This window comes from Heterodontus francisci, chromosome 7, assembly GCF_036365525.1.
Source record: "Heterodontus francisci isolate sHetFra1 chromosome 7, sHetFra1.hap1, whole genome shotgun sequence".
NCBI lineage: Eukaryota > Metazoa > Chordata > Chondrichthyes > Heterodontiformes > Heterodontidae > Heterodontus > Heterodontus francisci.
In genome coordinates this window covers 76623621-76650290 of record NC_090377.1, presented here as the reverse complement: position 1 = coordinate 76650290, position 26670 = coordinate 76623621, and the positions used below count along the sequence as shown (strand labels likewise).

General features: G+C 43.4%; 1 protein-coding gene across 1 annotated transcript in view; it reads right to left on the bottom strand.

The window, feature by feature from the left end:
• The window catches only part of LOC137372079 (juxtaposed with another zinc finger protein 1-like), a 170513-nt gene that overhangs the window by 128205 nt on the left and 15638 nt on the right, over positions 1 to 26670 (bottom strand). The gene's annotated exons all lie outside the window — the stretch shown is intronic.

Genomic DNA, 26670 nt, shown 5'->3' with positions numbered 1-26670 from the left:
ATACAGTATTGGATGAGCAGAAATTTCTTCAAATTAAATATTGGGAATACCAAAGCCATCTTCTTCAGTCTCCACTACAAATTCCATTCCCTAGCCACCTACTCCATTCCCTCCCTAGCAACAGTCCAAGGCTGAACCGGACTGTGGCACCAAGATTGTGGATAGTTGATCCCAAGATGAGTTTCCCCCGTCACTATGACCACCTATTTCTATCTTTGTAACATCACCCAGCTCTGCCCCTGCCTCATTTCACCTGCTGCTGAAAACTTCCCTCTTGCCTTTTTACCTCTAGACTGAACTACTCCAATGCACGCCTGGCTTGCATCCTACATTCTTCCCTCCGCAAACTCGAGGCCTTCCAAATCTCTGCTGTCTGTTCCTCCATCACCCCTGCGCTCGCTGACCTAAATTGGGTCCCAGTTGAATAGCAACCTTTAATTTTAAAATTCTCATCCTGATTTTCAAATCCGTCCATGGCCTCACCCCTCCCTATCTCTTATATTCTCCAGTTCCACGACCCCCCAAGATATTTGCGCTCTTCTGACTTAGAGTATTCCTGATTTTAATTGCTTCACCATTGATGGCCATGCCTTCAGCAACCAAGACCCAAAGCTCTGGAATACCCTCCCTAAACTTCTCCGCCTGTCTCTTTCTTCCTTTAAGACGGTTCTTGAAACCTACTTCTTTGACCAAGCTTTTGGTCATCTGTCCTAATATCTCCAGTGGCTTGGTGTCAAATTTTGCTTTATAAAGCTCCTGTGACATGCCTTGGGACATTTTATGACATTAAAAGGGTTATGCAAATTCAAGTTGTTGTTTGCCCCCTCAGGTAGATGGCAAAAATTCTAAGGTGCTATTCAAAGATCAAGGAAGTTCTCCTGGTGTCTTGGCGCCCAACATTTCTCCCTCAACTAACCCCATTAAAACAAATGATCTGGTCATTTATCTTATTGCGAGATCTTGATGTCAATTGGTTGCTGCACTTGCCCATTACAACAGCGACTCCACTTAAAAGTACTTAACTGGCTGTGGTGCATCCAGAGGACATAAAAGCTACAATATAAATCCAAGTTTCTGATTTTTTTTTAAAAAGGCATATAGTGATCACACATCCCACAAGAAAACTAAAACTTGGCCAACATCCCTATGTTATCTGGTAGGACAGTTTATGAACACATGCTTATATATCCAGGGTTAGTAGCTACCCTTGATTGGGTGACAGAAAAGCAAGCAGTTGCTACTGAAACAATGCACTTCCAATTGATGTAACCACTGTTCAAAGGGGACAGCGCATTTGCTCATGTGGTGAATTTACTCACATTTCAGAGAGATAGCTAAACAGAAGTAATCTACGATGTCAGCTGGCAACAAGGCAAAAGCTAGAAGCATACAACTGTCAGTCACAAATTGGTCATTAATGAACCAACCACCCAGGTGTGGAGGGAAATTGACATCAAAATACAATGTCCTGTAACAAGCGATGTGAACCAAGTCAATTGTCTAACAGTTTCAAAAATCTAACACCAGAGTCAGAGAAGCTCACAGTACTCCAGAATACTACTGATGACTAAGTAGCCAACCTTGTTCACCGATCGGTTCTGAAAGGGAAAAGTGGTCACTGGAAGTAGGTGAGAACAAAGTAGTGGTTAGCATCGCAGCCTCACAGCTCCAGGGACCCGGGTTCAATTCTGGGTACTGCCTGTGTGGAGTTTTTAAGTTCTCCCTGTGACCACATGGGTTTTCGCCAGGTGTTCCGGTTTCCTCCCACAGCGAAAGACTTGCAGGGGATAGGTAAATTGGCCGTTGTAAATTGCCCCTAGTGTAGGTAGGTGGTAGGGAATATGGGATTACTGTAGGGTTGGTATAAATGGGTGGTTGTTGGTCGGCACAGACTCGGTGGGCCGACGGACCAGTGTCAGCGCTGTATCTCCACACTTAACAACAAAAGGACGTAAGGGAAGTGTGTGTGTGTGTGTGTGTGTGTCTGTGTCTGTGTCTGTGTCTGTGTCTGTGTGTGTGTGTGTGTGTGTGTGATGAGCTGGCCATACAGCCAACCAAATCGGAACTCAGTGATGCCATTGATTCTCTAGCCAGTGGAAAAGCCCCTGGGAAGGACAGCATTACCCCTGAAATAATCAAGAGTGCCAAGCCTGCTATACTCTCAGCACTACATGAACTGCTATGCCTGTGCTGGGACGAGGGAGCAGTACCTCAGGACATGCGCGATGCCAACATCATCACCCTCTATAAAAACAAAGCTGACCGCGGTGACTGCAACAACTACCGTGGAATCTCCCTGCTCAGCATAGTGGGGAAAGTCTTTGCTCGAGTCGCTCTAAACAGGCTTTTGAAGCTGGCCGAGCGCGTCTACCCTGAGGCACAGTGTGGCTTTCGTGCAGAGATCGACTGTTGACATGCTGTTCTCCCTTCGTCAGATACAGGAGAAATGCCGTGAACAACAGATGCCCCTCTACATTGCTTTCATTGATCTCACCAAAGCCTTTGACCTCATCAGCAGACGTGGTCTCTTCAGACTACTAGAAAAGATTGGATGCCCACCAGAGCTACTAAGTATCACCTCATTTCATGACAATATGAAAGAAACAATTCAACATGGTGGCTCCTCATCAGACCCCTTTCCTATCCTGAGTGGCGTGAAACAGGGCTGTGTTCTCACACCCACACTTTTTGGGATTTTCTTCTCCCTGCTGCTTTCACATGCGTTCAGGTCCTCTGAAGAAGGAATTTTCCTCCACACAAGATCAGGTGGCAGGTTGTTCAACCTTGCCTGTCTAAAAGCGAAGTCCAAAGTACGGAAAGTCCTCATCAGGGAACTCCTCTTTGCTGACGATGCTGCTTTAACATCTCACACTGAAGACTGCCTGCAGAGTCTCATCGACAGGTTTGCGGCTGCCTGCAATGAATTTGGCCTAACCATCAGCCTCAAGAAAATGAACATCATGGGGCAGGACGTCAGAAATGCTCCATCCATCAATATCGGCGACCACGCTCTGGAAGTGGTTCAAGAGTTCACCTACCTAGGCTCAACCATCACCAGTAACCTGTCTCTAGATGCAGAAATCAACAAGCGCATGGGAAAGGCTTCCACTGCTATGTCCAGACAGGCCAAGAGAGTGCGTGGGAAAATGGCGCACTGACACGGAACACAAAAGTCCGAGTGAATCAGGCCTGTGTCCTCAGTACCTTGCTCTACGGCAGCAAGGCCTGGACAACGTATGTCAGCCAAGAGCGACATCTCAATTCATTCAATCTTCGCTGCCTCCAGAGAATACTTGGCATCAGGTGGCAGGACCGTATCTCCAACGCAGAAGTCCTCGAGGCGGCCAACATCCCCAGCTTATACACACTACTGAGTCAGCGGCGCTTGAGATGGCTTGGCCATGTGAGCCGCATGGAAGATGGCAGGATCCCCAAAGACACATTGTACAGCGAGCTCGCCACTGGTATCAGACCCACCGGCTGTCCATGTCTCCGCTCTAAAGACGTCTGCAAACGCGACATGAAGTCCTGTGACATTGATCACAAGTCGTGGGAGTCAGTTGCCAGCGTTCGCCAGAGCTGGCGGGCAGCCATAAAGACGGGGCTAAAGTGTGGCGAGTCGAAGAGACTTAGTAGTTGGCAGGAAAAAAGACAGAGGCGCAAGGGGAGAGCCAACTATGCAACAGCCCCGACAAACCAATTTTATCTGCAGCACCTGTGGAAGAGCCTGTCCTCTAGAATTGGCCTTTATAGCCACTCCAGGCGCTGCTTCACAAACCACTGACCACCTCCAGGCGCATATCCATTGTCTCTCGAGATAAGGAGGCCAAAGAGAGAGAGGTATATATATATGGACCTTCCATCATAAGGTGTCAGCTTTGGCTCAGCAGTAACACTCAACTCTGAACCAAAAAGTGTTCAGTGTTCAAACGCCACTCTAATGACTTGAGCATGTAATCTAGGCTGCCCCTTAAATATTGAGGGAGTCAGCTCCAGATATATCCTAACTGGTAGGCTGTTCTATTGTTAGCGAGTAGCAGGACACTTACTGGTACTTTGTATTGTTAAGTTTTACAGTTGTAAGCAGTTAAACTCCATCATTACTTAAGGTCTCTGAACTCTAGATCGAGTCCATCTACATACCCAAGTTCAAAGGGATAGAGTAACCACAAAAGGAAGTGATTGTCTAAGGCAGATCAGGCAGATGCTTTGCCACAACAATGTGCCTAATCTCAAATGCACCCCCAATACTTCAGTGTGACTAATCACCCACACCAACCATCCTTTTAGCCGTAGGATTAGAATGCTAAATATAGTACCATTTTTTTTTATTATTAATGAAATGTGGGCATTTCATGCAAGGATGCTGTTTATTGCCCATTCCTAGTTGCTCTATAAAAGGTCGTGATGGGCCTCTTGAACTGCTGCAATCCATACAACAAAAGGTAGAGAGTTACAGTAGTTTGAGACAATGGAGTGGCTTGTTAGGCCACTTAAGAGGGCAGGTAGGAGTCAACAACCTTGGTGTTGGACTAGATTTGTGTCCCACAATTCAGATGGTCTTTCCACTAAAGGATATTAGTGAACCAGCTATATTTTTACAACTCATTTCTAGATTTTGTTTTAAAAGAATCAAGTTCAAATTCTCAAATGGTCATGATGGGATTTGAACCCATTCTCTGGATTATTAGTCCAAGCCTCTAGATTACTTGTCTAATAACATAACTCCACTAATAGTGTTCTTGTACTGTAGACAATGCCAACTGGGCAATAGCTGAAACCGCACAAACCCAGCCAGCAGAGAGCGAAGACTTTTATCCCATCAGTCTGGGCTGGACTCAAACCAAGATGCCAAAGGTAAAAAGACAGCCCAACTCACTAACATTTTAAACAGAACACGCACAATTGTCAGTAGAAAGTTTGTTAGTTCATTTTCTTTTCAGATTTGGCCAAGTTTGAAACAAAAATTCTTAAATCATAAAGCTACATATGGAACCTGCAGGATCAATATGAAGTGTGAACAAATTTTCAATAGAAAAACCAATCATTTTTAAATCACAGTTAACTAAACTTGGTACAAAAAAAACATTTCTGGTGAGCCTTTGCAATACAAGCCAGTTAATTTCTCAACACTTAATTATGGTAGAAAAAAGGTTCAACACCACAATACCAATACTTCCATCCAAATTAGTATCAAAAGAAAGTTAGTTTGATGCTGGAAGTGCTCCAATTCAAATTGGAGAAATTTATTCTTTGCACCTCATAGCATCCTTAGGGCATTGATCAGTTACTCATGGCCTTTGGCTTCCTGCCCGAGCAGTTGACATGTAATAAATCAAGCAAATAAAATTCTTTATATGAATTGTTGCACCTTGAATATGGACAAAGATTTGTTCACTTGGGATAGTAATTGTTGCTGTTATTGCAAAAACCATAAATACCAATGCAGTTACAACTTTAACCCCTTCCAACGAGATACAAATGGCAAGTGTACACAATTTTTGCCAGACTACTGTTCTTTTGATCCATCACCCTCAGTTGCACAGTTAAATTTAGAAACAAAAACAAGAAATGCCGGATTCACTCAGCAGGTCTGGCAGCATCTGTGGAAAGAGAAGCAGAGTTAACGTTTCGGGTCAGTGACCCTTCTTCTTTTACCCAGTTAAATTTAGACTTGTTTTGGTTTGTGTTATCCCAGTCTTTCTTATAAAAGAAATATTTATTGTAGGGCTGCTAATTCAATTAAGCCCTTATATAAAAAATCTGCACAACTGGAAAGTATACCAAACTTCCAATTCAGCTTAATATTCCCACATTCTTAATAAATGTAACACAAGCAAAACCAGACAAAGTTCTCTCCATTTCTAATGTACTAAAAACTCAGAGGTAGAGCACAGTGCTAAAAGGATCTATTGCATTTTTGTCCAAGGTAAGGGATGTCTATATATTTTATTTATATAGGGATGTCAATGCTTGGGAATTACTTTTTCCTACTTTTGCACCAGCAACATCAAGTGAGATACAAAGCTCTCTCCACACAGCTCCTTATCGTAACTTCAACCTCAGCAATACATCCATTGTACTGTGAATCCTCTTACTTCGCCACACCAATAACCACCCACCACCAACTCCCCTCCCCCCACCCCATCCCACACCTTCCTTTTGTCAGTTTCTACACCAGCCATCATCATGGCTGCAAGAGTCAGATTAGGTCACAAATGAACATGGAACTGGCCCAAGAGAACACAGGGTCTGGGCTGGAATCAAAGCCAGGTCCCTGAGGTGAACAGAAAGTGATTCCAGAAGCTCTTGGAACTGCACTTGAACTTGTGGTTATGACACATACAACGTCTACTGTAAATGTTACTGAAATGCTATAAGTTTTAAAAGTTCTTTTTCCAGCCAACAGAAAAATCCACAAGCTTGAAAAAAAAACCTACAAAAGTAGATAGTGATTAAGTTAATTACAGGCTTCAGGATGATGAAATGGGCAGAAGCATGGCAGATAGAGTTCAGTGCAGAGAAGTGTGAAGTGATGCACTTTGGGTGAACAAATAATGAAATACAGTATACTATACATGGAACAATTTGAAAAGTATAGAGCAGAGATCTTGGTGTCAATATACACAAATCCATAAAAGGTGGCACAGCAAGTTGATAAGTTGGTTAAAGAAGCAAATGGGTTACTCCGGTTTATAAATAGAGGAATAGCATATAAAAGCAAAGAGATCGTGCTAGAACTTCACAAATTACTAGACAGACTTTCGCTGGATTATTGTGGACAATTCTGGGTACCACACTTCAGGAAAGATATAAAGACCTTAGAAAGAGTAGAGGAGGTTTACCAGGAACGAAGGACTTCAATTATGAGAAGTTAGAAAAGTTAGGACTGTTCTTTGTTAGAGTAGAGTAGAGAGAAATGATGATTCCCTCTGGCAAGTGGGTTAATAACTAAATGTTATAAATTCAAAATTATTGGCAAAATTCTGAGAGGAGAGATGAGAAATTTTTTCACTTGAGTTCTCAGAATCTGGAATGCTCTGTCTACCTGAAAAAAGTGGTAGGAGTGGATTCCATAAATAGTTTTAAAAAGGGAGCTGGACAGGTACTTGAGGATGAGGAACTTACAGGGTTGAAGACAATAAGTGAGGATTGTTTGACAGAGCATAACTTTTCTTTTAAAAAGCCAGCACAGACACAACAGGCCAAATGGCCTTCTTGTCTGCTGTAAGTTTCTATGATTCTATGAAAACAAATTTAAAAAAAGGATCAGGTTTTATTTATGCCTTCAATATTGAATTTAATGGCCTTCTTGTGCATTTGTGTTGATCTTGGTGAAGGATGTTTCCATTGGGGCATGGAGCATTTATCATTGAGTACCCAATTCAAGTTCTTACCTGATGTTTCTCAAGCCCAAGGCAAAAACCAACTTCCATAGACAAGTACTTCCCTCAAGTTGAACAGTGACCTAGTGTACAAAACATTTCAGGATACCATACCTTGGTTGAACATGTGTTTATTATGGCTGTTACTCTACGTACAATTCCACCACAATTCTCACTTCATAAGACAACCAATATCTCACTGTAGACACTTGGCACCTGACGAAACTACCAAGCAGGTTTATTGAGTTTTTTTTTTAGTACTATTCCACCAGTTGACGAAGTCTTCTCAAACAAGAGATTTTGAACTAGGTTGTGAAAGTTTAAACAGTTGTTACAAATTTAGATATTCTCCCATGCTCTCTTCCATAAATAGTTCCAATATCTTACATTCAGGAATATTCTTTAATGCTTAACACCTGATTTGTACAACAGTGTAACCCAGGAACTTACTGAAAGGACCTCCTTGTAATCGGAACTGGATATTCTGGCTTTCACAAATGCCAGCCAATCTTTCTGAATGCAGACTGCTAAACACTAAGTAAGATAAAGCCAGATATGAGGTGTTAAGCTGCTTTATTGTCTAGAGAGCACAGAACAGATGTAATCAATTCTTTATTTATTATTTATTTAGAGATACAGCACTGAAACAGGCCCTTCGGCCCACAGAGTCTGTGCCGATCATCAACCACCCATTTATACTAATCCTACACTAATCCCATATTCCTACCACATCCCCACCTTCCCTATCACATCCCCGACCACCTACCTATACTAGGGGCAATTTATAATGGCCAATTTACCTATCAACCTGCAAGTCTTTGGCTGTGGGAGGAAACTGGAGCACCCGGCGAAAACCCACGCGGTCACAGGGAGAACTTGCAAACTCCGCACAGGTAGTACCCAGAATTGAACCCGGGTCGCTGGAGCTGTGAGGCTGCAGTGCTAACTACTGCGCCACTGTGCCGCCCTTGATCCCACAAACTACAAAGCCCTCCTTGAGAACAGCAAATATAAGAATACACTAAACTATTATTGGGCTTACTTAATTTCTTCTGGTCAACTTTCCCAACTTTGACTTGATATTGTAAATGGTTCTCTTTCTTCAGGTATTGTCCCTCTCCCCTTTAAATTTGCTGTCATCACCCCACCTCCCTTGCAAACTACCATCCCATCTCCAACCTCCCTTCCCTCTCCAAAGTCCTTGAATATGTTCTGTGATGTTGTCGCCTTCCAAATCTGTTCCCATCTTTCCTGGAATTCCATGCTTGAATCCCTCCAATCAGGTTTCTGCCCCTGCCATAGTACTGAAACTACTATCAAAAGGCATAAATCCTATGCAACTGTGACAAAGATAAACTTTCCCTCCTCGTCCTGTTTGCAGTCTTGGATACAGGTGACGCTAGTCACAGGTGACATTACTAATTCTGTCCCTCTCCCTGGCTACAGTACAAGATTAAGCCAGTCTGTTTGCAACCTTGGTGTAACATTTGACCCAGAGATGAGCTTCCGACCTTATATTCATGCTGTCACTAAGACTGCCTATTTCCACCTCCATATCATCACCCGACTTTACCCTATCTCAGCTCATCTGCTGCTGAAACCCTCATTCATGCCTTCAATACCTCTAGACTTGACTATTCCAATGCACTCTTAGATGGTCTCCCACATTCTACTCGGTGGGAACTTGAGGTCATCGAAAACTCTGCTGCCCTTGTCTTAACCCTCACCAAGTCCTGCTCCCCCATGACCCCTGTGCTCACTGACCTACATTGACTTATGGTCAAGTAATGTCTTGATTTTAAAATTCATTTTCAATTCCCTCTATTGCCTCAACCTTCCCTAACTCTGTAACCTCCTCCAGCCCAACAACCCTCTAAGATATTTGTGCTCCTCTAATTCTGGCCTCTTTTGCATCCCTGATTTTGATCATTCCACCATTGCTGGCAGTGCCTTCAGTTGTCTAGGTCCCAAGCTCTTGAATACACTCCCTACACCTCCCTGCCTCTCTTTAAAACACTCCTTAAAATCTCCCTCTTTAACCAAACTTTTGGTCATCTGACCAAATATCTCCTTTTGTGTCTCAGTGTCATACTTTGATTTATAATGTTCCTGTGAAGCACTTTGGACATTTTATTATGTTAAAGGCACTATACAAGTCGTTGTTGAGATGGACAAGATTCCCTTCACTCGGCTAGGCTTCCTCCATCCTGAATGCCTGCACCCTGATGCTTTTAATTTTAAAAAAACCCTGCAAATTCACTGCACTTTAAAACACTTAAACATTCCTATTCACAAATCCTTTCCATAAAGAAAAATCAAAATTCCTGGCAATTGTTATACTAGTCAGTTGAACTCCTTTGAACACATTTTCAAGTAATAGATAGATAGTGATCCATGTATGGTACTTCACATCTTACATCTGTCTCTTAGAGCTGGATCAAAATCATAATAAGATCATATGTCCTAACCTCATACTTCTTGCACTCTGATGGTGCCAATCTGAGAGATTAAGGCAACATCTCATCCAATAGAGCAACAGCTATATTAACAATACACAAAGGCCTGTTGAAGATTAGGGCCTTCATCAGGAGAGGTGGAAAAACATCAACATCGACAATAAATTGTAATATTGATTACCTGTTGATGATGCATAACATATTTCTAGAATTCAGATAATTAATTCCCTAATATGCTTTGTTAGTTAGTAATTGACAGCTTGACCAACTGTGTTTTTGATCTGCTTCAGGCAAAGCCACAGCAACATAGCCAATATCCCCGCATGCAGTGGTAGAAGCTTTGTTAGTGATGTAATGTGGCAACTATAGACAGAAATATCCCATTTTGTCACATCAGCATCAACCAGCCCCAGAAAAGTCTTCGCAGTCAGATGCAGAATAAAGTTCTCTTCAAGTTACATTTCAGGATTGCTAAAGTTTATCACAGTATGGGTATAATTTATACTGAAGTGTTACTTTTTGGTTAAGTTTTATATCACTAGGGATTTGAAATAGTCACTGTAGCCAGAAATTTGGGAATGTAAAAGGGGATCTGTATTCAAATTATTATAAAATATTTTGTGACATAAAGTCCAGATTTAAGCTTAGACAATGTCACATGCACAAGTGCAACAATACAAAAATTATGGACAAAATCCTAAGAGTATAAAAACTGACAGTCTTTTAAAAAGGGAACAAGGCTCCAAAATGGTCACCGAAAGACAAGGATTTGGCCTTTGTCTATTCCAACTGTGACAGGGACCAAGGAAAAGCTTCAAATCTAAGAGGTGTCAATTGCACCCATCCTAAAATATTCAGAATTGAATTGGTTCTTCTGAAACAAACGAGGTGTGAAGTGGAATCATCATAACCAGATTATTCTCATCTTGAACCCATCAAGAGACTCTTTCAAATTGAATAGGTTCTTCTGAAACAAAGGAGGTGCGACTTTGCCACGTCCTGGGCCATTGTGTGATTACCATGGGGAGAGACCAAAGCGTCTCTTACCAGAAGGTGGAATGTAACACAGCTTTGAGGCGAAGAGGGGCGCATCCCAGAAGCTTGTTTCCAGAAAACCATGAGGCACACACCCTGATGTAGAATTCTGCACTTCATACAGCAGTGAACTAGAAGTGGTCCACTGTTTTCAACTGAACTTTCAACCAAGAAAGAAATCTACAAACACCTCAGGCCTGCAACCAACGAGAACTTGACTTCCAAGAGAATTCAACAGATTTACCGTGACTTCCCCCACTTACAATCGCTTACCCCTTTTTCCTGTCTTTTCTTGCAGGTGTGTGCGTGCACACGTGCCCACACTAGCAAGCGTGCGCAATACACACATGCAAAGAGAGACAGAAAAGAGCAAAAGAAAAATAAAGTGGAAAGGTTTGAGGAAATATCTGAAGTGTTTTTGTTACAGGTCTTCGAGTTCACTGTAGAGTCCTCGTTTGTAGGTGGATCTTGCTTTTCATTGGGGCCCAGTATTCTTCTTAAGCCTTGTTCACTGTAGGAGACTTTTCTCTCTTGGGGTTCATGTGGCTTCAGTCGGTTTCTGGAGTTCCATGAGAAAGAGATGGCAGCAGGCAGAGGAGGTCTGCTTCAGCCTAGGAGCATTCTGCTTTCTGCCAGTTCAAACACGGTCTCTCCAATTTAAAACTCGCAGTTCAAACTCTGCAACAGCCAGTCATGTGACTCACTGGTCTGAACAAGTCTGTTTGTGGATTAAATTGGAGCAGGGAATAGCTCCTTTGTCTAGAAGTATTTTTTAATATGCAAAAAAATGTCTTTCCAGCCAGGACCCTGGCAACCCTGAGTATCAGGCCTTCTCTTCCCAGCAAAAATTTGAAATTTAATGTCCATGTGGCAAATTAATGTGCCTCACTCTTGGCAGGTGGGGGCCTGCATGACACCATCACACCCAGGGGAATGAAATTAGATTTGAGAAAAGGCACATTAAAAGGGTTGAGAGAAAATATATCAGCAGAAAACCATGCATTTCTCTCATTCATTCACGACTCCTAAAATTGTCTTTCCTTGGTGCCAGTGCTGCTTGAATTTCCCCTTTTTGGCATCCCAATAACCATGTGGTTCTTTGGGGAAGTTTTTTTTTGAGTTTGCCCATTGCCATGACTGCCCAGGGTCTTGGTTCCTGTTGAGGTCTGCAAGGGAGGGGGGGGGGGGGGGGGGGAAGGAAGAGAGAGGGGGGGTTTAGATTTAATTAGCCCCAAGTTGGATTTTCTTTTCCAAGAGAGTCAGCAGTGGGCGAGTCTATCCAGAACTCTCTTTCAGTGCTTTGCTGAGTCATGCAAAAGCTTTTGACTTCAGGAGATAGATGGTTCCCTTTTTCTCTGACTATGGGGGAGGATTCTTTGTTAATCTCCCCTTTGTTCTCTGGGACACCCCTGCCTGCAGGTATATATGTAGACTCTACTGCACTCCCCCGTGGTGCTTCGACTAGCTGAGGCATCACCCTCATGGTTTCTCTGCCCCCTAGAAGTCTTTCTTTGTCTCTGCAGGTTCCTGTAAATGCTGTTAGCAACTCTGGGGGGGGGGGGGGGGGTGCTTCTAGGGTCTGCATTTACATAGGAGGAAGTGTGGTCTAACTTTTCAAATTTCCTGAGGTTGGCTGACCACACAGTAGGGGTTTTCATCCAGGAATCCTCCCGGACTTCATTTCACCTGTCCTCTTAGTCACTTTTTCCCCTTCTGTCTTGCCTTTAGCCAGCCGTGTGCCTGCCTGACCCTTTTGTTCTTGGTGGTGGTCACTTAGCAGGTCTCTCCAGCAGAGAGCTGGTGAGCTGCATCAGTACAGGACTTAGGGGTGCAGGTTTCACTGTAGGTAAGGGTTTCACCTCAACCCGACACATGTGGCAACTCTTGCAATACTCCACCACATCTTTGTGGAGTTTTGGCCAGTTAAGCTGCTGTCTTATGCAGGCTTTGATCTTTCGTACACTGGCATGTACAGCTACTGTAGTCACGTGGGCCCTTCTTAATATTTCTCCCTGGTACCTCTACCGCACCACTAACTGATGAACTACTGCCCACTCCTTGCTTTCAGGTCTGTAAGGAGAATTCCATTTCCTCATCAGTATCTCATTCTTTTAGTAGCAGCAGCAATCAGGGACTCCCTCTGTTTCACTTTCAGACCGGGCAGCCTGGGTCGGCTCGCTGAGCCTCAACGAGGGAAAATCCATTTAATTCGTTCCCTGGGTCTCCTAACTTTCCAAAGAAAGTCTCGGACAGGCAAACCTCATGGTCATCTGGCTGCAGTGCCAATGCAGTCTCCTCTGGGGGAGCTGGTTTGATCATGGCCTGATGCATCACACATTCAAGAAAACTGCAGGGAACCGTCTCCTGCCACTGCCCTGTCTCTCTGACCTCCTGTGGGCTTTCTTTCACTACTGGGGGGGCTAATACCTTCACCCTCGCCAGATTAACTAGGAGCAGGTCAACCCCATCCAGTGTCAAACTAGGGACAATCCCTACAGTCACCGGTCCCGAAACTAGGTCGCACTCCAGGTGTACAGGTACAGGCATACACTGCCCTCCAATACCATTCACCACCATTCTGGTGTTCACTGCACTCTCTGGGGCAGGAAAAGGTCAGGCCTTTTCCCAGTAAAAGGGATCTAGTGTCCCTGAGAATTACGATAGGCTTGCTGGCCCCACTCGAGGGGTATGAGGTTACTTTCCCTTCAGACACAAAACCCTGATAACCCTCAGGGATCTTATTAAATTTTCCTGCACTTGCAGCCGTAAGCTTCCAGGGTCTCACTCTTCCTACAGTTAAAGCCACAGCTTGTTCTGCTGTGCTTTCCATCAGGCTCCCGTCTTTACTGAGCAGGTGTGTCCTGATTTACCCTACCGGTTTTTCCCTTTAGTTTCCAGCAGTCAGCTTTTAAATGCCCTGCTTTATTACAATGGAAGCACACAAGTCTCCGGATCTCACTCTTGCTCACAGCATCTTCTTTGTTGGCTGGAGGGCAGCCCCCGGTGTCTCCTGCTTTCCCTTCTCTCCCAGGACTGCCTGGGCGGAGATCACCTTCCCAACCTTTGTCCTTTTCGGATTTGTGACAACAATTTGGAAAATGTTCTCCCCTGGGAAACTGACTTATAAATTAAAGCAAACTCATCAGCTAGAACAGCCAGGGGTGACTGGCACAAAAATAAGGGATATTACTTGAATAGGGCTGGGACCAGCATTCCTAACTGTGAGGCTCTCAAACAAAATTTCATGTAATGAGAAAGCAAAAGAAAGGAAAGTGGAATAAGTATAGAAAAGGAGAAAGAAAACAAATGGAGAGCAAGAGCAAGCAAGAAAAGAAAAATTAAAGAGTAAGGTTTCAAAACATTGGTGCCAGAATGTGGCATGTGTATAAATGCACAAACCACTGAAAACAAAACTAGGAAGTTAGAAACATCAGATACTATGGAAGTGTGCATCAACTATAACTGGAAAACTTGCTTCGGTAGTGACAGAATTGCAAACTAACATTTTCAGGACAGACAGAGCAGGTGTCCACACAATCAGAACTTATGAGCTATAAAATGAACTTATGATGTTAAACCAAACATACTTTTCTTGTAAACAAAATGGAGTAAGAGGTCGGGTTACTTTTCCTTTCCTGCCAATACACATACATGAACCCGGAGCTAATTTCCAGGTCTGGACACATCCGTGAGAAATTAAGATGCTAACGGACCTTTCTGTAGTAATGGCTGTATCTATCCAATCAATTAGATTAATATAGTGGCAGATTATTTTTTTTTGACTCCCAGCTTGAATTCCAGAGAATGGGTGTGAAAACTTCTACTTTATCAGGATAGGATGTGATCGAGTGACACCCAAACTGCAATGTGCGACAATGGCCTAACCATCAGAAACTATTTATGAATTCAATGGAAGAAAATGTCTGGTATCACACATGCATGTGCAATGATGAAAAAATACAGACTAAAACTTAAGATCAGTTTTTATAACTCCACTTTTTTTTTTAAATGGACAATGCTGCTAGAAATGGCTGCCAACGGTAAACAACCTGGCCCATGTATATTCAAACTGACAGACAGGGACAAAGGAATATCTTTTGAGTTGGGGATAGTGCAGCTAAACACGTGGCTGAGCAGCTGGTGTAGAAGGGAGGGTTTCAGATATCTGGACCATTGGGCTCTCTTCAGGGACAGATGGGACCTGTATAAGAAGGACGGGTTGCATCTAAACTGGAAGGGCACCAATATCCTGGCTGCAAGGTTTGCTAGCGTCACTCGGGAGGGTTTAAACTAGTGTGGCAGGGGGGTGGGAACCAGAGCAATAGGACAGCTAGTGAAGTAAATGAGGAGGACATAGTAAATAAGGCCAGTAGGACTAAGAGGAAGAGCAGGCAGGGAGATGTTGCTGAGCATAGCGGGACTGGTGGTCTGAAGTGCATTTGTTTCAAAGCGAGAAGTATTACAGGTAAGGCAGATGAACTTAGAGCTTGGATTAGTACTTGGAAATATGATGTTGTTGCTATTAGAGACTTGGTTGAGGGAAGGGCAGGATTGGCAGCTAAATGTTCCAGGCTTTAGAAGCTTCAGGCGGGATAGAGGAGGATGTAAAAGGGGTGGGGGAGTTGCATTACTGGTTAAGGAGAATATCACAGCTGTACTGCGAGAGGACACCTCAGAGGGGTCATGCAGCGAGGCAATATGGGTGGAGCTCAGGAATAGGAAGGGTGCAGTCACTATGTTGGGGGTTTACTACAGGCCTCCCAACAGCCAGCAGGAGGTAGAGGAGCAGATATGTAGACAGATTTTGGAAAGATGTAAAGGTAACAGGGTTGTAGTGGTGGGTGATTTTAACTTCGTCTATATTGACTGGGACTCACTTAGTGCTAGGGGCTTGGATGGGGCAGAATTTGTGAGGAGCATCCAGGAGGGCTTCTTGAAACAGTATGTAGATAGTCCAACTAGGGATGGGGCCATTCTGGACCTGGTATTGGGGAATGAGCCCGGCCAGGTGGTAGAAGTTTCAGTGGGGGAGCATTTCGGGAGCAGTGACCATAATTCCATAAGTTTTAAAGGTACTTGTGGATAAGGATAAGAGTAGTCCTCGGGTGAAGGTGCTAAATTGGGGGAAGGCTAATTATAACAATATTAGGCAGGAACTGAAGAATTTAGATTGGGGGCAGCTGTTTGAGGGTAAATCAACATCTGACATGTGGGAGTCTTTCAAACGTCAGCTTATTAGAATCCAGGACCAGCATGTTCCTGTGAGGAAGAAAGACAAGTTTGGCAAGTTTCGGGAAGCTTGGATAACACGGGATATTGTGAGCCTAGTCAAAAAGAAAAAGGAAGCATTTGTAAGAGCTGGAAGGCTAAGAACAGATGAAGCACTTGAGGAATATAAAGACAGTAGGAAGGAACTTAAGCAAGGAATTAGGAGGGCGAAAAGGGGTCATGAAAAGTCATTGGCAAATAGGATTAAGGAAAATCCCAAGGCTTTTTATACATAAATAAAGAGCAAGAGGGTAACCAGGGAAAGGGTTGGCCCACTCAAGGACAGAGATGGGAATCTATGTGTGGAGCCAGAGGAAATGGGCGAGGTGCTAAAGGAGTACTTTGCATCAGTATTCACCAAAGAGAAGGACTTGGTGGATGATGAGCCTAGGGAAGGGAGTGCAGATAGTCTCATTCATCTCATCAAAAAGGAGGTGTTGGGTGTCTTGCAAAGCATTAAGGTAGATAAGTCCCCAGGGCCTGATGGGATCTACCCTAGAATACTGAGGGAGGCAAGGGCAGAAATTGCTGGGGCCTTGACAGAAATCTTTGCTTTCTCATTGGCTACAGGTGAGGTCCCAGAGGACTGGAGAATAGCCAATGTTGTGCCTTTGTTTAAGAACGGTGGCAAGGATAATCCAGGAAATTATAGGCCGGTGAGCCTTACGTCAGTGGTAGGGAAACTATGAAAGAGGATTATTCGGGACGGGATTTACTCCCATTTGGAAACAAACAAACTTATTAGCGAGAGACAGCATGGTTTTGTGAAGAGAAGATCGTGTTTTACTAATTTGATTGAGTTTTTTGAGGAAGTGACGAAGATGATTGATGAAGGAAGGGCAGTGGATGTTGTCCATATGGACATCAGTAAAGCCTTTGACAAGGTCCCTCATGGCAGACTGGTACAAAAGGTGAAGTCACATGGGATCAGAGGTGAGCTGGCAAGATGGATACAGAACTGGCTCGGTCATAGAAGACAGAGGGTATCAGTGGATGGGTGTTTTTCTGAATGGAGGGTTGTGACTAGTGGTGTTCCGCAGGGATCAGTGCTGGGACCTTTGCTGTTTGTAGTATATATAAATGATTTGGAGGAAAACGTAGCTGGTCTGATTAGTAAGTTTGCGGACGACACAAACGTTGGTGGAGTTGCGGATAATGATGAGGATTGTCAGAGGGAACAGCAGGATATAGATCAGTTGGAGACTTGGGCGGAGAAATGGCAGATGGAGTTCAATCCGGACAAATGTGAGGTAATGCATTTTGGAAGGTCTAATGCAGGTGGGAGGTATACAGTAAATGGCAGAACCCTTGGGAGTATTGACAGGCAGAGAGATATGGGTGTACAGGTCCACAGGTCACTGAAAGTGGCAACGCAGGTGGATAAGGTAGTCAAAGAAGGCATACGGCATGCTTGCCTTCATCGGTCTGGGCATAGAGTATAAAAATTGGTAAGTCATGTTGCAGCTGTACAGAACCTTAGTTAGGCCACACTTAGAATACTGCGTGCAATTCTGGTCACCACACTACCAGAAGGACGTGGAGGCTTTGGAGAGGGTACAGAAGAGGTTTACCAGGATGTTGCCTGGTCTGGAGGGAATTAGCTATGAGGAGAGGTTGGAAAAACTCGGACTGTTTTCACTGGAACGATGGAGGTGGAGGGGCGACATGATAGAGGTTTACAAAGTTATGAGCGGCATGGACTGAGTGGATAGTCAGAAGCTTTTTCCCAGGGTGGAAGAGTCAGTTACTATGGGACATAGGTTTAAGGTGCGAGGGGCAAAGTTTAGAGGGGATGTGCGAGGCAAGTTTTTTTTTTTTTACACAGAGGGTGGTGAGTGCCTGGAATCTGCTGCCAGGGGAGGTGGTGGAAGCAGATACGATAGAGACGTTTAAGAGACATCTGGACAAATATATGAATAGGAAGGGAATAGAGGGACATGGGCCCCGGAAGTGCAGAGGTGTTAGTTTAGGCAGGCATCAAGATCGACGCAGACTTGGAGGGCCTAATGGCCTGTTCCTGTGCTGTACTGTTCTTTGTTCTTTGGGAGGGGTCAATTACACCCATCCTGAACACCAAGAAACTGGTTTCCAGCTAAGGCACTAGGAGAAATCCAGAAAGCCAGAAGGGAAGTGCCCTGCTGTAGAATTTTACATCTTTACTTATGCAGCAGTGAATTAGAAGTGATCCACCGTCTTCAACTCAACTTTCAACCAAGAAAGAAACCTACAAACACTGCAGGCCTGCAACCAACAAGAACCTGACTTCCGATGAAATTCAACAGGTTTACTGTGGCCCCCAAAACCCAGCCTACTTAAAACCCCTTTTCCTCTCTATCTGTCTCAGTGTGCCCGCGTGCAATTGAATAAGTGAGCAGATGTGGTTACGACAATTTCGGGATGAGGCATACTGCGCAATAAATAATTAATCTTATGTTTTAAACCTACAAGAAAACCTGTCGCTGTTGCGTAATTTGACAAATAAAACACAAAGGGATTAAACCCTAATAACAGAAAACACTTGCTGCGGTCAGGTGGGAGTTAAACAGTGGGAACTACCCACACCATGTGGCTTTAACACTGGTCACATGACAAAGTAGGTTTCTGATAAGGACTTTTTAAAAAAAAGTTATATTCTGGCAGACAAAAGAGAGAGATCCATCTATGCCATTGAAGGGAAAAAGGACCGTACCAATGATCATCAGTTTTCAACTACACGTAGACAGCGACTTGAGTTTTTATTTGTTCCTTCATGGGATGTGGCTAGGCCAGCATTTATTGCCCATCCCTAAAAGCCCTCGAGAAGGTGGTGGTGAGTTGCCTTCTTAAACTGCTGCAGTCAATGTGAGGTAGGTACACCCACAGTGCTGTTAGGAAGGAAGTTCCAGGTTTTTGACCCAGCGACAGCGAAGGAAGGGCGATATAGTTTCAAGTCAGGATGGTGTGTGACTTGGAGGGGAACTTGCAGGTGGTGGTGTTCCCATGCATTTACTGCCCTTGTCCTTCTAGGTGGTAGAGGTCGCGGGTTTGGATGGTGCTGTCTCAGGAGCCTTGCTGCGTTGCTAGAGTGCATCTTGTAGATGGTACACACTACTGCAACTGTGCATCGGTGGTGGAGGGAGTGAATGTTTGTGGATGGGGTGCCAAATCAAGTGGGCTGTTTTTTCCTGGATGTTGTCAAGCTTCTTGAGTGTTGTTGGAGCTGCACCCATCCAGGCAAGTGGAGAGTATTCCATCACACTCCTGACTTATGCCTTGTAGATGATGGACAGGCTTTGGGGAATGAGGTGGTGAGTTACTCGCTTGAAGGATTCCTAGCCTCTGACCAGCTCTTGTAGCCATGGTATTTATATGGATACTCCAGTTCAGTTTCTGGTCAATGGTAACCCCTAGGATGTTGATAGTGGGGGATTCAGCAATCATAATGCCATTGAATGTCAAGGGGAGATAGTTAGATTCTCTCTTGTTGGAGATGGTCATAGCCTAGCCCTTGTGTGGCGTAAATGCTACTTGCCACTTATCAGCCCAAGCCTGGATGTTGTGCAGGTCTTGCTGCATTTCTGCACTGATTGCTTCAGTATCTGGAGGAGTCGCGAATGGTGCTGAATGCAGTTTGTTGATGACTGCACATCGCCACTTGGCCTTGAACTCCCTTCCTGAGAAATCATACCAGGAATTCGCCATTGACCTTTGACTGGAACGTATAAGCAGTCAGCAACAGCGCATCCATCATCCCAAAATTCCCAAGTCTTTCTTGAATGAACAAGGGAAAAGAGAGACAGACAGGCAGACAGGGAGGGAGGGAAGGAGAGAGAGACAGACAGAGGGGGAGAGAGAGAGAGAGAGACAGAGACAGAGGGAGGGAGAGAGAGAGAGTTTTGAAAATATTTCGGGTGTTATATAATAAACATTTTTTTTTAAACAAGAAAATCTCTGTAATTTGTCTGTTCTTGATAACTAAAGCACTCGGGTTAAAAAAAGACCTTTTTTTGTATAAAAAAAAAGCTCGGTCTTTGGTCAGTCGAGAGGTGAAAAGGTGGGAGGGGCGAGGGAGCCATCCCCAACATCTCTCACTTGTCCGTAACAGAGGAAAATGGAATAAATGGCTGTATTAAATAAAGGATTTAATTACAGCACTAGAATGCAAAGTTGTTCAAGGATTTAGTAAGAATTCAAACGGATAAAGCAAAAGGAACAGAAAGGGAAAATGTACAATTCTTGAAGTATATACTGGCCAAAACAATGAAGGCGTTCAAAGCAGTATGTAAAAAAAACACAGGGCATCTGAAGTGATTTTAATTATTCCAAGATAGATCGATATAAAAGTAATTCAGGTCGTCTAAGTAGGGAACAAATTTTAGAAAGAATCCAAAACTATTCCTTACTCAATGGAAGACTTGTTTCATTTAGTTCTGGGAAATGAAGGAAGACAAATAACAAATGTGAGAGTAGGAGATCATTTGGCAAAAAGTAACCCACAACATAATCAAATTCAATGTGAAACAGATAAGGATGCATTGAAAAATTACGAAACTGGCCTAAATTAAGAGAAAAGAAACATGACAACTAATAAGTAATAATCTTCAAATTGGAGATGGATAGTTGACAAAAGTGGCACATGCCCGACATACACAAGTACTTAATTGGCTGTGAAGTACTTTGGGACGCCCTAAGGTTGTGAACAATGTAACAAAACACAGGTTCATTCTTTATCTAATAATGGCAAAAAGGGGGTACATCAAAAGGATGTGGATAAAGAGGATAAAATTTAAAGGAAGGAATGTGGCTAACCATGAATAACAATGACAAGAAATTACATATATGCAGCACTTTCTTCTTCCTCCAATTATCTTCTCTAAATCCACCTGACCTAAAAATGAACTTGGGTATTGGCTTCCCATGTGCAATATCACAAGGGTTAAAAATCTGTCACCTTGCCTCCATTAATATTAAATAATGGCCAATTCATTAGCAATATCAGGCCATTCAAGACATCCAGAAACATGGTGTTGATAAATTCTTTCAATGTCTTCTTGTCTTCAAGAAATTCTTTTCGAAATCATAACTCAAACGCAAGAAACTTACTCAAGCTACAGAAAGGCTGCAAAAAAAAAAAAGTACTGCTGCCCTGGGCTCAAGAACAGAGCAGAGAGAGGTCATTCTTTTACATTGATTAAGACAACCAAGTGGGCGAGTGCTCACAGATTTTTTTTTTTTAAAAAGTGCGCAAGCAGCAATTACACTGATTGTATCAAGTGACTCTCATTGTCCGGTGTGCTTTATCTACTGTGGAATAAAGCAGCTTATAATTGAAACCATATTTCACCTCATCCAGTATTCCTGCAGAGAGACTGAAGGACTTGCGATCCAATCTGGAACACAAGTGCCACTGTTTCCTAACCACAGTCAGATCATTGTCAGCAATGGCTTTACTTCCTGCCAATGTACCCTTACCTCTGAAGTCTCCCAACAATCTATTCTTAGTCTTTGTCATCAACCCGCTATGTCTTGACAGCATCCAGACATAGGGACAGCTATGACCAAAATGTAAATAAACAAAAAATCTATATCTACAACTAATAAAATCTGAAGGAATGACACTCCGTACTTGTAAAAGTTCATTTTCAGTGCCAGCAGGGCTGTCTGGCAGTAATTCAGAATTATCAAGTCTTAAAAAATTTACTTGCACTGGAATGGAAAAAGCTAACATTCTCTAATATGTTCAGTGGGTATCTATCATGTTAATACCGGAACTTCACACCCGTATATTTCAATGCCGAGTTTTGTGGCAAGATACTAATATAGTGCAGCTTCTGGAGGAGCTGGAAAACTCAGACAGCAACTTCCTGATTTCGGTGTTTAATTGTGCACGTGTGGTCACTGGAAGGTGCTGCCCAATTCATTCTTTAGTAACAGCGAGCACTGACAGCCTCACCATTACTTTCACTGTAATATCCAGGCCAACATATTGCTCTATTCTCTCTAATTATCAATGCAGCCTTTCACACATCCCTTCATTCCTGGTCAGAATATATTTAACTTGTACCTGAACCAACACATTTAAATATCTGAAATTCTTTCTCCAACATCTGATCAGCATTTAATCCAGGTCCTTTTTCATCCCACTGAAACCAGTCTAATAACTTTATCTCTGATGGTGAAAAACAAACAAACAATCTATTGTCAACATGAGCCTAATTAGAAAAGCAAAATACTGCGGATGCTGGAAATCTGAAATAAAAAGAAGAAAGGCCTAATTATGTCATAATCACTCCCCCGCCATCAGGCTGCTTACTTGCTTGTTTTATTACCTAGATTAGTGTTGTCCAATATATAGGCACTAGCCACGTGTAGCCAACTGGTACTCTATATGTGTGTTACTGATTTTTTTTAAATTACTGACCAAAAATGTAACAGACACTGTCATTGGGCATGTACTCTTAACAGCATAGTCGCACTGCATATGCATGTGCATTTTAATCTTTGTGCATTTGTTGGTAAAATGACAAGACGAGGAGCAGATTGTGCAAGTATTGTTTGATCCTTGTGTGTTATTTATTTCCTTGGTTACAGCTTATTCATTATCTAAAATGCTGGACTTCAGCACCATGGAAATACCAGCAACACTGTATGGACAGAAGAGCTATTATGGTTGTCAGCTTGACCAATCAGAATTAGCACTCCAGGCCAGAAGAAAGTAAGCCCAATAACAAGCAGCTCCAACAGGGCACATCTTGGCAAATCATAAGCAGCATCCAATTACGTCCTGGATGGACAGCTGCAGCGAATCTGGCACATCCCGTTGTGCAAGACAACATTTTCAGCAATCAATCTAACGAAGTCAAAGTACTGCTCAAACCTCTGGACAAAAACCTAGATGATACTTTAAGATGTGCTGTACACAAAACAGGAAAAGTCCAACCCGGCCATTACCACCCCATCAGTCTACTCAATCATCAGCAAAGTGATGGAAGGTGTCATCAAGCAGCACGTGCTTAGCAATAACCTGCTCAGTGATACCCAGTTTGGCTTGCGACAGGGCCACTCAGCACCTGACCTCATTACAGCCTTGGTTCAAACATGGACTAAAGAGCTGAACTCCAGAGGTGAGGTGACAGTGACTGCCCTTGAACATCAAGGCAGCATTTGACCAAGTATGGCATCAAGGAGCCCTAGCAAAACTGGAGTCAATGGGAATCAGGGGGAAAACTCTCTGTTGGTTAGAGTCATACCTAGCGCAAAGGAAGATGGCTGTGGGGTTGTTGGAGGTCAATCATCTGAGCTCCAGGACATCACTGCAGGAGTTCCTCAAGGTGGTGTCCTAGGCCCAACCATCTTCAGCTGCTTCATCAATGACCTTCCTTCTATCATAAGGTCAGAAGTGGGGATGTTCGCTGATGATTGCACAATGTTCAGCACCATTCGCGACTCCTCAAATACTGCAGCAGTCCGTGTAGAAATGCAGCAAGACCTGGACAGTATCCAGGCTTGGGCTGATACGTGGAAGTAACATTCGTGCCACACAAGTGCCGGGCAATGACCATCTCCAACAAGAGAGAATCTAACCATCTCCCCTTGACATTCAATGGCATTACCATCACCGAATCCCCCACTATCAACATCCTAGGGGCAACCATTGACCAGAAACTGAACTGGAGTAGCTATATAAATACTATGGCTACAAGAGCAGGTCAGAGGCTAGGAATCCTGCGGCGAGAAACTCACCTCCTGACTCCCCAAAGCCTGTCCACCATCTACAAGGCACAAGTCAGGAGTGTGATGGAAAACGCTCCACTTGCCTGGATGGGAGCAACTCCAACAACACTCAAGAAACCGAAACCATCCAGAACAAAGCAGCCCGCTTGATTGGCACACCACTCACAAACATTCACTCCCTCCATCACCGACGCACAGTGTCGGCAGTGTGTACCATCTACAAGATGCACTGCAGCAACACACCAAGGCTCCTTAGATAGCACCTTCCAAACCCACGACCTCTACCACCTCGAAGGACAAGAGATTCATGGGAACATCACCACCTGAAAGCTCCCCTCCAAGTCACACAACATCCTGACTTGGAACTATATCGCAGTTCCTTCACTGTCTTTGGGTCAAAATCCTGGAACTCCCTTCCTAAACTCCCTCCCTTCCTAGGCGGCACAGTGGCGCAGTGGTTAGCACCGCAGCCTCACAGCTCCAGGGACCCGGGTTCGATTCCGGGTACTGCCTGTGTGGAGTTTGCAAGTTCTCCCTGTGTCTGTGTGGGTTTTCTCCGGGTGCTCCGGTTTCCTCCCACAAGCCAAAAGACTTGCAGGTTGATAGGTAAATTGGCCATTATAAATTGTCACCAGTATAGGTAGGTGGTAGGGAAATATAGGGACAGGTGGGGATGTTTGTTGGGAATATGGGATTAGTGTAGGATTAGTATAAATGGGTGGTTGATGTTCGGCACAGACTCGGTGGGCCGAAGGGCCTGTTTCAGTGCTGTATCTCTAATCTAATCTAACAGCACTGTGGGTGTACCTGCCTCACATGAACTGCAGCGGTTCAAGAAGGGAGCTCACCACCACCTTCTCAAAGGCAATTAGGGATGGGCAATAAATGCTGGCGTAGCCAGTGACGCCCACATCCCATGAATGAATAAAAAAAAATGTGGTATCTGATGAACTCATCAGAATTCCAAATTTTAGAAGAGAAAGATCGCAAAGTTTTGCACTAAATGATGGTAGATGTTTGTGAAGTACATTTACCAGTATTGTGTACAAGGTATTTTCTAGCATTATGGCTAAAATAGTAGACCCAAATCAAGCAACAAGCAATATTTCATTCCCAGTTTCACATCGTATAGAGACATGTTTTAAAGCTGCACCATCATGCCCTCAATCCTAATATTAATGACTCTCGTCCAATTTAATGCTTTGCATTCACTTATATGGGCGGTACAGTGGCGCAGTGGTTAGCACCGCAGCCTCACAGCTCCAGGGACCCGGGTTCGATTCTGGGTACTGCCTGTGCGGAGCTTGCAAGTTCTCCGTGTCTGCGTGGGTTTTCGCTGGGTGCTCCGGTTTCCTCCCACATCCAAAAACTTGCAGGTGATAGGTAAATTGGGCATTGGAAATTGCCCCTAGTGTAGGTAGGTGATAGGGAATATGGAATTACTGTAGGGTTAGTGTAAATGGGTGGTTGTTGGTCAGCACAGACTCGGTGGGCCGAAGGGCCTGTTTCAGTGCTGTATCTCTAAATAAAATAAAAAATAAAACAGCAAGCCTCAGCACCCTTTCCCTATTTTTCTCATTCTTTCCCATCAATATCCTTCTACCTAACCTCTAGCCTACAAGTCCCAAGGTAGGACTTTCCATAGTCCATTTTGAGCTCGCTATTGGAAACTGCTTTGCTCTCAACTATATTTGTTTCTAAACCCTTCCATTATCCTTTAAAGGAAAGTCTCTCTATCTTAATCCCCGCTGAACTTACAAGTTTAAACTCTCACTTGTGTGCTATAGATTACTGGTACCATGCCAGTGGAGTCTATATAGCCACCTCCTATTCCATAACACATTTCACCAAGATTGAAAGTTTCAATCTTGAGCGACTCATCAACCATACATTCAGCTGGCTAAGCACCTGAGCTTAGTGTTCTTGACTATACTGACTATCATTTTGTTTTTAAACATTCTTCACAATTCCTCATATTTCTTGCACGAGGTACTTCCCTCAGTCCTATCAATATGATTAGGACCCGCAAGAACTACGACCTGTCACAGCTCACTAAATTTTTCCAAAAGTCTGTTAACATACTCCTTGATGCTAGCACAGGAGACAATACACCATTCTAGACACACAAGTCATGCCCACAGACATACCAATCTATAGAAGAGCAAACATTTGCATTTATGTAGCACCTTTAATGAAGAAAAACATCAAGGTACTTCACAGAAGTGTAATCAGAAAAAATAGACAGCAAGCCAAATATGATAATAAGTGACTAAAAGCTTTGTCAAAAAGAGGTAGGTTTCAAGGAGGGTTTATGAGTGGTCTAGAAAAGGGAATTCCAGAGTATAGGACGGAGAAGGCACAAGGCACAGCCAGCAATTAGAGCAGGGAGCAGAGCAGGGATCCCAGCAACCTGCGGCTCCAGAGCTGTGTGAAGCCCTGACAGCTCATTTGCAGCTCCCAACCTTTTCCAGTTGCATCACATTATGAAATGTGCTGTTTTTCCATTAAATTAATATGGTTCACCATTTTTACATTTTCTTTCCAAACATGCTTATGAAAAAAAAATTCTTGCAGATTGATGCATAAAACTTGAACATGCATCTACTGGACATAAGAATTTTTTTTTTTAAAAAGGTGCAAAAATGTCAAAAACCAGGATAATTCAGAGTTAGGTCTATTTTAATTTTTTTCTATTGATAAATAAAATACATGTATTGAAATTATATATACAAATTATACATTCTACTAGGGATGCTTGACAATTTGCCACATATTTGGTACTCAACAGTTTTTATTTTAGACAATTTTTTAAT